Raw genomic sequence first — 15,077 nt, forward strand, 5'->3', positions numbered from 1 at the left:
ATAAATAAAGGTGCTATAAATATTTGTGTAGAGATATTTGCATAGACACACATTTCCAGCTCCCTGGCTTAAATGGCTAGGAGTGCAATTGCTGGATCATATGATAAGCATATGTTTAGGTTTTTTTTTACAAAATTTCCAAACCACTTTTTAAGCTACTTCTAAAAGTGGCTGTTCCATTTTACATTTCTACCAACAGTGTAGGAGAGATTCAGTTTCTTTGTATCCTCACCAACTTTTGGTACTGTCACTTCACATTTTTAAAATTTTTGCTGTTCTAATGGTTGTGTAGTAATATCACTTTGTAGTCTTAATTTGCATATCCCTAGTGGCTAGTGATGTTGGATATCTTTTGGTGTGCTTATTTATCATCAGAATGTGGTTTTCAGTGAATTGTCTCTATGTATCTTTTGACATTTTATAATTGGATTTTTTATTGTTGCATTTTGAGAGTTCTTTATGTATTCCAGATATAAGTCCTTTTTCAGATATGTGCTTTTATAATACTTTCTCTCTGTCTGTAGCTTGAGAAAGCTGTTTCATTCTGTCTACAAAATAATGCACACACAAAATAATTTTAATTTTGATGAAGTCAATTTATCTCTTTTTATTAATTGATCTTGTTCCTGGTGTTATATATAAAAACTTTTATAAACCGTAGATTGTAAAAGTTTTTCCCTATGTGATATCCTAAAAGTCTAATAGTAAATTTTTTCTCATTAAACTTTTTCAATGGGTCTCAAAATTCTGTGACAAATTTTTGGTCATGTTGTTTCCATTAAAAAGTACTGATTTTAAAAACTAATAATTTAAAACTGCCACACTCCAAAAAGAAAACCAAAGTGGTCCACAAAACATTCTCCTTTCCTTCTGAAAGTTTCACGATGCATTGTTATCATTAACCAGTCTTTTACTACTAAACTTAAATGGCCAGTTGAAACAGTTCTCAGGCCATTCTTCCACCACCGATTAAGACCAGGGTGGCAGTATTAGGCATAATATTCATTTATCCTTCTGAGCTTTCTGTGCAGACTTGGTGACCTTGCCAGCTCCAGCAGCCTTCTTGTCCAATGCTTTGATGACACCCACGGCAACTGTCTGTCTCATATCACGAACAGCAAAGTGACCTAGAGGTGGATAGTCTGAGAAGCTCTCAACACACATGCGCTCACCAGGAACCATATCAACGATGGCAGCATCACCAGATATCAGGAATTTAGGGCCATCTTCCAGTTTTTTACCAGAACAGATATCAGTCTTTTCCTTCAGCTCAGCAAACTTGCATGCAATGTGAGCCATGTGGCAATCCAGTACAGGGGCATAGCCAGCGCTGATTTGACCTGGATTGTTCAGGATAATCATCAGAGCAGTGAAGCCAGCTGCTTCCATTGGTGGGTCGTTTTTGTTGTCACCAGCAACGTTGCGATGACGAGCATCCTTGACAGACACGTTCTTGACATTGAGGCCCACATTGTCCCTAGGAAGAGCTTCACTCAAAGCTTCATGGTGCATTTCAACAGATTTTACTTCAGTTGTAACATTGACCAGAGCAAAGGTGACCACCATACCAGGTTTGAGAACACCAGTCTCCACTTGGCCAACAGGAAAAGTACCAATATCACCAAGGGCTTGTCAGTTGGACAAGTTCGTGGTAGGATGCAGTCCAGAGCCTCAAGCAACATGGTTCCACTGGCATTGCCATCCTTACTGGTGACTTTCCATCCCTTGAACCAAGGCATATTTAATATTTAAGTCTATGGTTGATTTTTATTTAATATTAATGTAGGATGTGTTTTTTTAATTTCCCTTACGAATAGCCAATGACTTCAGCATCATTTATTAAAAGTACCATCCTTACTCCAGGAATTGCTTTGTACCTTTGTGAAAACTCAGTTGGCCATCCTTGCTTGGAAGTTATTTCTGGGTACTCCATTCTGTTTTGTTTATCTTTGTTGTATCTCTACCTCTCAAAATCATAATGTCATGAATACAGTAGCTATATAGTTAAGTTTTCTTATTGACTAGAGTGAGTGTACCCATTTTATTATCTGAAGTATTGCTTTAGCTACTTTTATTTCCTCTTATTTCTTTTTGTTGTTGTTGTTGTTGAGACGGAGTCTCGCTCTGTCGCCCAGGCTGGAGTGCAGTGTTGTGATCTCAGCTTACTGCAAGCTCCACCTCCCGGGTTCCCGCCATTCTCCTGCCTCAGCCTCCCGAGTAGCTGGGACTACAGGCGCCGCCACCTCGCCGGGCTAGTTTTTTGTATTTTTTAGTAGAGACGGGTTTTCACCGTGTTAGCCAGGAAGGTCTCGATCTCCTGACCTCGTGATCCACCCGTCCCGGCCTCCCAAAGTGCTGGCATTACAGGCTTGAGCCACCACGCCCTGCCTATTTCCTCTTATTTCTATATAAATTTTACAATACAACTTTTAGAATACACTTGTCTAGAAAAGTCTTATGGGGATTTTCAGAGGAATTGCAATGAACATTTCTCTCAATTTGGGGAGAATTTACATCTTCACCATAATCCTTCCAATGTATAAACTCTGTGGTGCTATTTATTTAGATTTTCTTTAATATTGCAATATTCAGTATAAAAGCACACTTACATATATTTTTATTTTGTCTATTGAATTTTTCGGTTTTAAAGTTTCCACATTTTTAATCTTCTAGTTTTTTCATGTGCCTTTCTATTTCTGTGTTATACTTTTTCTTTCTACTTGTCTCAAATGTATTTTTAATTACTTGTTGAAACAGTTAATGGTAGCTGTGTTAAATTTCTTTTGTGATCATTTAAATGTTTCTGTCATCTTAGTTTTAGTATCTGCTGATTTTCTCATTTTATTGAACATGAGATCTTATAGATTCTTGCTATAACGAGTGACTTTCAATTAAAATCTTGACATTTTGATAGTATGTGGTGAGACATTTGACCTTATTTAAGATTTGCATTTTAGCAGGCATCCTCTGACATTGTTCCAGCAGCGGAAAGATGGCATCAACTCCTTACTGCCACATTGGAATATGAATTTATTATGCCAGTGTTAGAATTAGACTTTTGAAACACACTCTACTTCTTACATAACCTAAGTAATATTGAATTTCTGGGTTCACTAATAGCTATCATAGATCTTTTTTAAAATGATGATGTCCATGACACAATATTTTAATCAGTGTAGTTTTTATAATGGATTGATAACTCGAATGACAGTCACCCTGCTTACTCTTCCTCAGGAGTGTCTTGGGAGTAATACTATTTTGCTTTTCTATAACATTCAGGTTCAGCTTGTCAATGTTCTTTGTAAGAAAACACCATGTAAAAATTTTTAAATTGCATTCAATTTATCAATTAACAGCCAATTGTTACCTTTACAGTAATGCGTCTTTCATACCCATAAGCAAATTATCTTTACATAATTAGGTCTTTTCTAATAATCTTCATTGAGAATTAAAATTTTCTCTGGGTAAATTTTACATCATTGTTGTATTCCTATCTAAATATCCTTGCTTTTATTTATATGGTTTACTTTAATATATTTTAATTATACTTTTTCATTTTACTGATAGACATAAAAATGTAATTGAGGTTCTTTTTTCAGGCCTAAACTAAGCGAATTGAACTTAAATATCTTGTTTATTTGCATTGCTGTTTTACAGAAAACCTTTTGTGCTCTATGCAGGTAATAGAATTATTTCGAAAAATAAAAGTTTTTTTTTTCTATCAAAATTTTAATATTTCCTCCTTATATAATAATACTTAACTTTACATTTTCTTGATATAATGCAATGGTTTTGAGTTTCAGTACAATAATAAATAAAAGTGTTTAGCAGTCATCTTTGTTTAAGCTAGGATCTCAAAAGATAAGCATTCAATATTTTTTATTAATGTGTTTTATTTACTCCACACACTGTGTCTCCCCGTCTGTAAATAGCCTTTGTTAGGACAAAGTATCCCTGCTCTTTTCCTGTTTCAGAAGATTTATATTAATGGACAGATGCTACATTCTTATATTTTATATTTTAGATTATTTTCTGCATCTATCAAGATCATACTTTTTTTGTTACTTTTTTGATAATGTATTGAAAGTTTATCTACCACTGCAGTCCTACATAAATCTTGGTGAATATAATATTTTTGTTTGGTTTCTCTGTAGGTTTTGTATGTCGTAGGAGTTGATTTTCTAAAAATTTTTGTTTAGGATTTTGCTTTTATGTTCATTGAAAAAAATGGATTATCACTTTACTTTCTGTTCCTTATTAAATTTTGGTATTAAGGCTTTATACAGTAATAAGTTGGGAAGAGTTCTTTTTCCTGGTTTTTGGGAGAAGTTCCTGTAATGTTTATTGTTTTTTCAAATTTGGGCAGAATTTAATGGTGAAAGCATATAGAAATACAAATTTATCTGGAGAGAGTTTAAATTATAAAGTTTTTAATGATAGAGAATTAAATATGTATCTTTTATTTGGGGAGTATATAATGATGTAACTAGTGGCCACAGCACTCCCTGAGGAGCTCATTATACTTGTGAGATTTTGGAGAGAGTTTTTTCCGACACTTTAAACCGTGGAGCAGCAGAGACATTTCCTTGTTATTATCTTTTAGGAGGTGAATTTTATTTTCCTAGTTCTTTATCTCAGTGAATACGTAAACCATTTTAGGCAGAATATATGTAGAAGTTTTAGACTCTACTCCTCATTGTGTGTTTATGCAAGGCTTTCCCTTATCTTCTTAAGCCTGCCTTAAACATTTTAAGGTCTTTGGATTCTCAGGGCATTTATTAGCATCAGAGACTGCTTAGCTTCCTTGATTTTGCCTGTTTTATTTTTAGCTTTGAATATTCTGTTTAGTTTGCTTCCATCAAGGACATATATTTAACATGGTGTAAATCATTATTTAATAGCAAATTTGTAATGTTTCATAACAGAAGGATTTTTTCAGAATATCTTCTCAACTGTATTATTGGAAATAGCTTTTCCTAGTAATACTCTGCTTTGACTACCTCCTATTATACAATTAGGGTCATAAATTAAAAGTTCAAAGCACAATTGAATTATAAAGAAGTTTTCCAAAATAAAATCACTGACATCTAATTTACTAAGAGCAATTCATTGAAAACCTATAGAGAATGTTATTGCCAAATGACCCACAAATGCTGCCCAGAAATAAGCGCTGCTGAAATAGTTGCCAAAATCTGCTTAGACAACATACTGGCTTATAGTATATATTTATGATATGCATGATTTTGTAGGGATATTGCATATTTTTATTCTCCTGTTTAACTTCAGATTATTTTCAATGTCAGACAAAAATTCCCATGACTCGAATTCAATTTATAACACCCACATAGTTCTCATTACAAGTTATGGAGCAGTTCTCATCTCTCTTTGTGAGAATGTTCTTTACTTCCATTGTCCCATCAGCCATATTTATTAGAAAATTTTCATTTGAAATAAACTTTTATTCAACTAGCTTTCGTTTGAGAAGTCATATCACCAAACTCAAGAATGTAGATTGCCCCATGACCACAGGGGGAAAAAAGCTGAAAATTTTTGACATTACTAGCAGGTTTTGTTTCTTCACGAATAAATTAACATGCAGGACAACGGCATCGTTGTGGCCATGTTAATACCACAGCTCCTAGTTATCAATACTTATTGATACTAATTATCAATACTTAATATTCTATTAGGAATATACATGAAATAAAGGTTAGGCATTAATTGCTTGGCTTTTCAATTGGAATTTACCTACTATTGATTGAAAATTTGAATTTTTAAAAATAAAAGTTAAAACCATTGTTTCTAACTAGGAAAAATATTACAATACAAAATGAAAATATCAACATAAAAACATGAACATAAAACATAAAAAAAGACTATCATTTAAATCATTCAGTATGTAATTTTGCCTATTATTTTAGTTGATGTATGATATGGTCAGATGAAACAGTGCTAATGTATATTACCTATGTGATGAATCATAGGAAGTTTTCTGTTCTGAAGTTGCTGAGAGTAAAACGTATCTCACCTGATCTAGAAAAAACTGGAAACTGTGGCTGCCATATATGCTCAGAATTGGAATAGGTGAAATTTTTAGAATCAGCAGTAACTTTCACTTTCTAGAAACATTTTATGTCGTCTCAGTTTCCTGGTACTTGGTTTGAGAATCACTCCAATTCGTCAGTACAAAGGTTAGAATGAACTGATTCTGAAATCCTTATAAATAAATTACCAAATGAAACTATCTAGATTCTAGTTGCTAGTGATGACTCTTGCCATTTTATAAGTGTTTAAGTAGGTACTCTAACAGAACATTTGTACAAAATCTTGATAGACAAGCCAGATACTGGAGTGAACAAAGGATAGTAAGTATCCTGGTAGCTTCTGATGCCTTCTTTTATATTTCTGTGACCAAATATGGTCCTTGTGGCTCCTATCACTTAATGATTATCATCAAGAAGGTTTTCATTACACTCAGCCATGAGTTTAATCAGCCATCAGACTTGTTCTTGTCTTGAATTAATCATCTTAATTTCTCTTTGGATCATCTCCATTGAAAAGCACATTTTGGTTTAGATTAACATGATTTTCTTGTCTAGAAGCAACAGATCAATTCATTTCCAACAATTTCCTAGGAAAATGATGCTTTATACCTTTTTGTCCATTCCAGTAAGGGAACAAAGCAATGGATGATACAGTTAGTCAATAAAACTCCTCAGAAAATTAGTTCTGAGACAGAACCTTCCCAATATTCTACTTGGGTCTGGATGATATCACAATGCTGGTATTTTCTTGATAATTTGGGAGTGTGTATCCATAAATATATTGTAAAATTTTCATTTCTTGTGAAGCCTGTCTGGTTTAGGCAACAGAGTAATTTTGGCCTCATAAAATGAGTTAGAAAGTAGTCAATTCTCTTCTATATTCAGTTAGGTTTGTGAAGAATTGATGTTTATTTCTGTTTAAAAGTTCAATAGAATTCATCTTTGAAGCTGGCTAGGCATGGGATCCCACTGGTTGAAAATTGATTACTAATTCAGTATTCTTACTTATTGCATATTTATTTGGATTTTCTATTACTTCTTAAATGACTTTTGATAGTTTATGTTTTATTAGGAATTTGTCTACTTTAATATAGTGGGATATAGTTTTTTAATAGTATTTTCTTATAATTTTCTTATTGCTTATTTAAATGTTTTGTGTACTTTCTCCATCATACACTCTATCTGATCAGTCCAGATAAAGTCTTGTCATCCCGGTTGACCTTTTCAGGAAACAAACTTTTGATATTGCTAATTTCTCCTATCCTTTATCAATAATGTATTTCCACTGTAAGCTTTATTATTTTCCTCTTCAGCCTGCTTTGGGTTACATTGTTTGTACTTTTTCTAGTTTATTAAGGTGGCCATTCAGGTTATTGATTTGAGATCTTTTCTTTCATTTAATATGGTTATTTACAGCAATATATTTTTTTCCATTGGTACTCCTATAGCTGCATCCCTTCACTTTTGGTATATTGTGATTTTGTATTTATTCATCTGATGATCTCCCTTGTGATTTATTTCTTTTTTAAATTGGTTATTTAGGAGCGCACCACACTATTTGCACATATTGTTCAATTTTCCAAATGTACTTTTGTTATTGTTAATTTTATTCCATTATGTATAGATAATATATTTTGTATGATTTAAGCCATTCAAATATTTTGAGGTTATTTTATAGCTGAACATATAGTCTCTCCAAGAAAATATTTTATATGCAATGGAACAAAATGTGTATTCTGCTGTTGTTGCATAGTATATTCCATAGATATTGGTTAGAATTGGTAGATTTTTTTGTGTCATTCAAGCCTCCAATTTTTGTTGATTTTCTGTTTCCTTGTTCTATGTATTGTCAATAGTAGGATATTTAAGTCTCAATATTATGGTTGAGATAGTATATTTCTCTCATTAATTCTGTAGGTTTTTAAATGTAATTTGGAACACTGTTGTTAGTTGCATATATGTTTATAATTGTTACATTCTTCTAATAGTTGTACACTTTTATAAGTAAACAATGTCCAATTTTTTTCTCTGACAACAATTTTTGTCTGAAAGTCTTTTTCTCATTGTTGTAACTACTCAATCACTGTTCTGATTACTGGTTACATGACAAGTTGTTTTTTTTTTCCATTAGAAAGTACATAAGTACCTTCTACTTATTGTGTCTTTAAATCTAAAGTGTTTGTCTTGCAGACAATATGTACATTCACTTTGTTTACATGTAACATAATTACCAATAATGCAAAATTTATGCCTGACATTTTGCTATTAGATTCTTATATGACTTAGGTGTTTTATATTCCTGTATTTCTCTGTCATTGCCTTCTTTGGATTAAATAGTTATTTTCTAAGGTATCACTTAAATTTTATTAGGATGTTGTTTACTATATTTGTTTTAGTAATTTTCTTAGATGTGATCCTGGGGATTAACATCTTAATTTAAAGCAATCTAGCTTGGATAAATATCAACTTAATTGTAATAGTATACTAAATTGTATTCCAATATAATATCATTATCACCCTCTCCTTTGTGATTTATCAAGAAAATTTCATTTGTATACAACCCCATAAAAATGATATCTTTATCAGTTCTTACTGTTTTTTATACAAATTTGAGTTGCTGTCTAGTACCTTTTATTTCATACTGAAAGACTTCTTTTAGTACTCCTTGCAGGTCAGGTGTCCTAATGACAGATTCTCTGTTTTTTTATTACCTATTCACTTAGGAAGGGTTATGTGTTGCATATAGAACTCTTGATTGGCAGTCTTGTTTTTTTATCACTTTGAATATAATCTTCTGGCTTTCTTGATTTCTTTCGCGAGGTCTGCTACAAATATTGTCAAGGGAAAATTGTGTAGGATAAGTCACTACCCACTTAATACTTCCAAGATTCTCTCTTTCTTGGCTTTCACTTATTTAATAGGTGTGGATAATAGGTGTTACATATCTTTAAGTTTATACTACTTAAAATTTCTTAAGCTTCATGTACTTATAAATTAACATTTTCATCAAGATTAGAAAGTTTTCAATCAATATTTCTTCAAATGTTCTTCAAATGTTCAAAACGTTCCAAATCTTCCCACATTTTCTTGTCTTCTTCTGAGCCCTCCAAATTGTTCCAGCCTCTGTCCGTTGTGTAGTTGCAAAGTTGGTTCCTCATTTTCAGGTATCCTTATAATAGTGCCCTACTCCCTTGGTACCAATTTACTGTATTAGTCTGTGCTCACACTGCTATAAAGAATTGCCCAAGACTGGGTAATTTACAAAGAAATGAGATTTAATTGACTCACAGCTTTGCATGGCTGGGAAGGTCTCAGGAGACTTATAATCATGGCAGAAGGCACCTCTTCACAGGGAGGCAGGAGAGAGAATGAATGCTGAGTGAGGGGGCTAGCCCCTTATAAAACCATCAGATCTCATGGGAACTCATGCACTATCATGAGATCAGCATGGGGGAAACGGCCCCCATGATTCAATTATCTCAACCTGGTCCTGCACTTGCCACATGGGGATTATTACAATTCAAGGTGAGATTTGGGTGGGGACACAAAGCCAAACCACATCAGTCTGGGTTTATGGATATTTGTATTGATAGGACTGTGAGTCTAGTCAGATAACGAGAATTTTCTGGACATGGGACTTTTAGGAGCTCCAAACTTGTCAGACCCCTCTAAGTGGTACTACAGTGGCGGTTTTTACAGGTACATTGGTTGTGAGGTAATTAATTTTTTTTGATATGGAGTCTCACTCTGATGCCAGGCTGGATTGCAGAAGCATGATCTTAGCTCACTGCAACCTCTGCCTCCTGTGTTCAAGAGATTCTCCTGTCGCAGCTTCCTGAGTAGCTGAGATTACAGGTGTGCGCCCCCACACCCAGCTAATTTTTGTGTTTTTAGTAGAGACAAGGTTTCACCATGTTAGCCAGGATGGTATCCATGTCCTCACCTCGTGATTCTCCCGCCTCTACCTCCCAGAGTGTTGGGATTACAGGCATGAGCCTCTGCGCCAGGGTGAAGTTATTGATTTTTGAGGGTACCACTATGAAAAGTGGGATGGAAATGAGGCAATGTAAGGTACAAAACGCTCACTGTTTTCATTGAGATTCACTATTTTTCTTGAATAAATGTTCCTGAAATTTTGCAAATTTTTGGTTAATTTTAGAGTCTTGAAAACAGTTTATTTTAAATTTGTTTTCAATGTTTTGCTAATGTTCTCATTACATTATTTTAATGGAGCAGCTGATCTTGGAAACACTTAGTCTACTGTTCCCAAAGTATCCTCTTCTCTTGCTTTTATTCATTTGTTTAATAAACATTCACTGAGTAACTAACATTTTAAGATTTTTTTTTAGACAAGATCTTAGTGACATGATTATGGCTCAGCTCACCTCAGCCTTGAGCTCCCAGGCTCCCAACTCAGCTCCTAAAGTAGGTGGGATTACAGGTGCACACCAACAAGCCTGGCTAATTTCTTTTGTATTTTTGCAGAGACAGGGTTTTATTATGTTGCCCAGACTGGTCTGGGACTCCTGAGCTCAAACGATCCACCTGCCTTGACCTTCCATTTTTAGAAGTTTTATGTATGTGGAATATAATATGAACAAAAAGACTAACTCCTTATGTTCATAACAATTAAAAGCTAGGGAAGATATAGACATTAAGCATTTATTTGAATATATTATTATAAAGGAAGAGAGAACTATGAGGTTCTTGGAAGTTTGGGGGAAAGAAACAAAATGTCTCTGAATAATTGACATTTAAATTACAATATACAATCTGTACAGATTATATCTGGGATGAAAATATTAAGATATGAATGGAAAAAGTACATGTAGATGTTCTGTTAGTAATCAGCTGTGCAAAGGCACTGAGGTTAATGGGAGTAACTTAAACAGGCAGGTTAAAGAGAAGTGTAGAAAGGCAGAGGGAATGCCTGATGAAGGGTAGGCAGATCAAGCTCATTTTTATTATTTTAAGAATAGTAAAAAGTATGTTTTAAATTAGAAAGCAACATAATCAGATGTTTATGTAAAAATATGTTCTGGCTGCAAAGTTGGTTACTGACATATATGTGGATCTCATAAAGTTTTGCAGTGGCCAAATTGAGAGATGATGGAAGCATTAACTAAAGTCATTAAAAATTCAAAACTTTATGATTAAAAGGTATATTACTATACTTTCCTAAATATAGTCATATTAACTACATCTTTATGATTTGAACATATTGTTGTAAAATAAATAAGTAAAAATATGTGTAAGAATTAGTAGTATGATTATATCAGTATAGTTAATGTTAATAATGCAAGGATACTAGTCATTTCTACACACCTGTCATGGCAACATCTTAATTTTCACATCAATTTTAAGGTAAACAAGCCAATTATAGGGTATAATAAGAAACGTTCAACACTAAAACTTTATAGGCCTACTTTTCCACAGAGTAATTAAACATGTTCTCTCAGTTTCAAATTAAAGAACAAAGAAATATACATAATAATAATTGAGAGAATAAATTTTCAAGATTTTCAAGATTTTCAAGATTCAGCAATTTTTTGTGAATGATCTTTAAATTTCGTTTTAGTTTTAAAAGTCTGTCCTAGATACAGTGCTTAATCCTAAATGAATGACTAATATTAAATATTGTCTGAAGCATTACAGTTTTAATAAGATTTGTTCTGATAAATCACATGGAGTCCAAAGGAATTCACCCATCCACTTAAATGCTCGTTGTTATTAAAAGAAGAGAGAATTTATGTCAGGGTGGTTTTTAGATTTACTAGTTCCCAGAGCAGAACAAATTATTTTCTGTAGGCTAAAAATGAAAACTATTTATCTTCGTCCTTGTATCCAAACTATATTTCACAGCTCATGAGACTCAAATGGGAGGCACTTTTCAATAAAATTCATGCTTGATTTTCTTTTTTTTACAGTTAAAAAACAAAAATGTCGATAGGGGGTGGAGGGGTATTTCAGAAAGAGGGGCTACAGAATAATCCATCATATAATAAAGACATGAGATTAATGGTCTTGAATTTTATAAAAGGCAGATATTATGTTGAGAGTTAAAAAAGCCGGCACTGCATTTTGAAATGACAGTAGAATGAAGCCTATCTACAGAATGGTTATTCATAACACAGTAAAAAGATTTTGGAGGAATAGTGATAATCAGGCATTTTTATGCAAATCTTTAACCGTCTCTCATTTCCTGAATACAAAAATGCATGTCTATAATCAAATAAACATATAAAGTGCCCATTTCATATGCATATTTTATGGATTCAATTGTGCTGACTCCCAAATTCATAAGTTGAAGCCCTAACCTAAAGTGACTATATTTAGATATGTGGCCTTTAACAAGGTAACTAAACTTAAATGAGGTCCTAAGGGTGAGGCCCTAATTCAATATTACTAGTCTTTTTATAAGAGAAAGAGACACCAGGGATGTGCATACAAACAAAAGACCCTCTGAGGACACATCTAGCAGATGCTTTCTGCAAGTCAAGGAGAGAGACCTCAGGAGAAAATAAACCTGCCAAGACCTTAACTTTGACTTCCAGCCTCAAGAACTGTAAAAAAATAGATTTCTGTTATTTACTTCATGTAGTCTCAGGTATTTTGTTATGGCAGTCCTAGCAGACTACTACACATATTAAAAGAAAAGGTGATTACGTGAAGGAGAAAAAAAAATTAGGAAAAGTTACTGTATTTGTTTGCTAAAAATGTCATAATAAAATACCCCAGGTAGTGTGGCTTAAACAATAGAAATTGATTTTCTCATTGTTCTGGAGGCTGCAAGTCTAAGACCAAGATGGTGACAGATTTGGTTTTACCTGAGACCACTCTCCATGGCTTGCAGAAGGCAGACTTCACTGTGTAATCAGATAATCTGTGTGTGCACTTCTGATATTTCTCTGTGTCCTCATCTCCTCCTCTTGTATGGAAACTGGACTTACTACATTAGAGCCCACGCTAATGACTCTATTATAACTTAATTACTTCTTTACAGGCCATATCTTCAAATATAGTCACATTCTAACATACTAGAGGTGAGGACCTCAACATATAAATGCTGGGGGACACAGTTTAGTCATTTCAGTTACCTTTATATAACTCATTTTCAAAACAGGGTTAAAAAGGTAAAATCAAAAGAGTATTCTAATTTTGAACATATAATCTACTAAGATACATGTTAGTGGCAAATAGCTACATGGAGAACATATATATTTATGTACTTGCTTACCTTGCTTTGTTTAAGATTTTTAACACAAAGTTTGCTACTAATAAAATGGAAAAATAGATGTATACAATTTTATTATTTAATGTCAATATTTTATAGTTTGAGACATTAGGTGAGAATTAATGTTTCTTTACTGAATAGTAAACTAACCACATCATTTTTGTTTTGTTTGTTTTTGCTTTTATTATGAAGAAGAAGTGATGGCAAAATATCTATAAAACAGGTAAATTATATGTGAACCTCTTTATCTCCTTCAGAAAGTATCAGCAAAGTCTCAGGATACAAAATTAATGTGCAAAAATCACAAGCATTCGTATACACCAGTAACAGACAAACAGAGAGCCAAATCATGAATGAACTTCCATTCACAATTGCTTCAAAGAGAATAAAATACCTAGGAATCTAACTTACAAGGGATGTAAAGGACCTCTTCAAGAACTACAAACCACTGCTCAGTGAAATAAAAGAGGACATAAACAAATGGAAGAACATACCATGCTCATGGATAGGAAGACTCAACATCGTGAAAATGGTCATACTGCCCAAGGTAATTTATAGATTCAATGCCATCCCCATCAAGCTACCAATGAGTTTCTTCACAGAATTGGAAAAAACTGCTTTAAAGTTCATATGGAACCAAAAAAGAGCCCACATTGCCAAGACAATCCTAAGTCAAAAGAACAAAGCTGGAGGCATCACGCTACCTGACTTCAAACTATACTACAAGGCTACAGTAACCAAAACAGCATGGTACTGGTACCAAAACAGAGATATAGATCAATGGAACAGAACAGAGTCCTCAGAAATAATACCACACATCTACAGCCATCTGATCTTGGATAAACCTGAGAAAAACAAGAAATGGGGAAAGGATTCCCTATTTAATAAATGGTGCTGGGAAAATTGGCTAGCCATAAGTAGAAAGCTGAAACTGGATCCTTTCCTTACTCCTTATATGAAAATTAATTCAAGATGGATTAGAGACTTAAATGTTAGACCTAATACCATAAAAACCCTAGAAGAAAACCTAGGTAATACCATTCAGGACATAGGCATGGGCAAGGACTTCATGTCTAAAACACCAAAAGCAACGGCAACAAAAGCCAAAATTGACAAATGGGATCTCATTAAACTAAAGAGCTTCTGCACAGCAAAGAAACTACCATCAGAGTGAACAGGCAACCTACAGAATGGGAGAACATTTTTGCAATCTACTCATTAGACAAAGGACTAATATCCAGAACCTACAAATAACTCAAACAAATTTACAAGAATAAAACAAACAACCCCATCAAAAAGTGGGCAAAGGATATGAACAGACATTTCTCAAAAGAGGACATTCATACAGCCAACAAACACATGAAAAAATGCTCATCATCACTGGCCATCAGAGAAATGCAAATCAAAACCACAATGAGATACCATCTCACACCATTAAAAAGTCAGGAAACAACAGGTGCTGGAGAGGATGTGGAGAAATAGGAACACTTTTACACTGTCGGTGGGATTGTAAACTAGTTCAACCATTATGGAAAACAGTATGGCGATTCCTCAAGGATCTAGAACTAGATGTACCATATGACCCAGCCATCCCATTACTGGGTATATACCCAAAGGATTTTAAATCATGCTGCTATAAAGACACATGCACACGTATGTTTATTGCAGCACTATTCTCAATAGCAAAGACTTGGAATCAACCCAAATGTGCATCAGTGACAGACTGGATTAAGAAAATGTGGCATATATACACCATGGAATACTATGCAGCCATAAAAAAGGATGAGTTTGTGTCCTTT

General features: G+C 33.7%; 1 pseudogene; it reads right to left on the reverse strand.

The window, feature by feature from the left end:
* Positions 1–709: 709 nt before the first annotated feature.
* On the reverse strand, positions 710–1,739 carry LOC126950971 (putative elongation factor 1-alpha-like 3; annotated as a pseudogene).
* Positions 1,740–15,077: the final 13,338 nt, after the last annotated feature.

Source organism: Macaca thibetana, chromosome 3, assembly GCF_024542745.1.
Source record: "Macaca thibetana thibetana isolate TM-01 chromosome 3, ASM2454274v1, whole genome shotgun sequence".
Lineage (NCBI taxonomy): Eukaryota > Metazoa > Chordata > Mammalia > Primates > Cercopithecidae > Macaca > Macaca thibetana.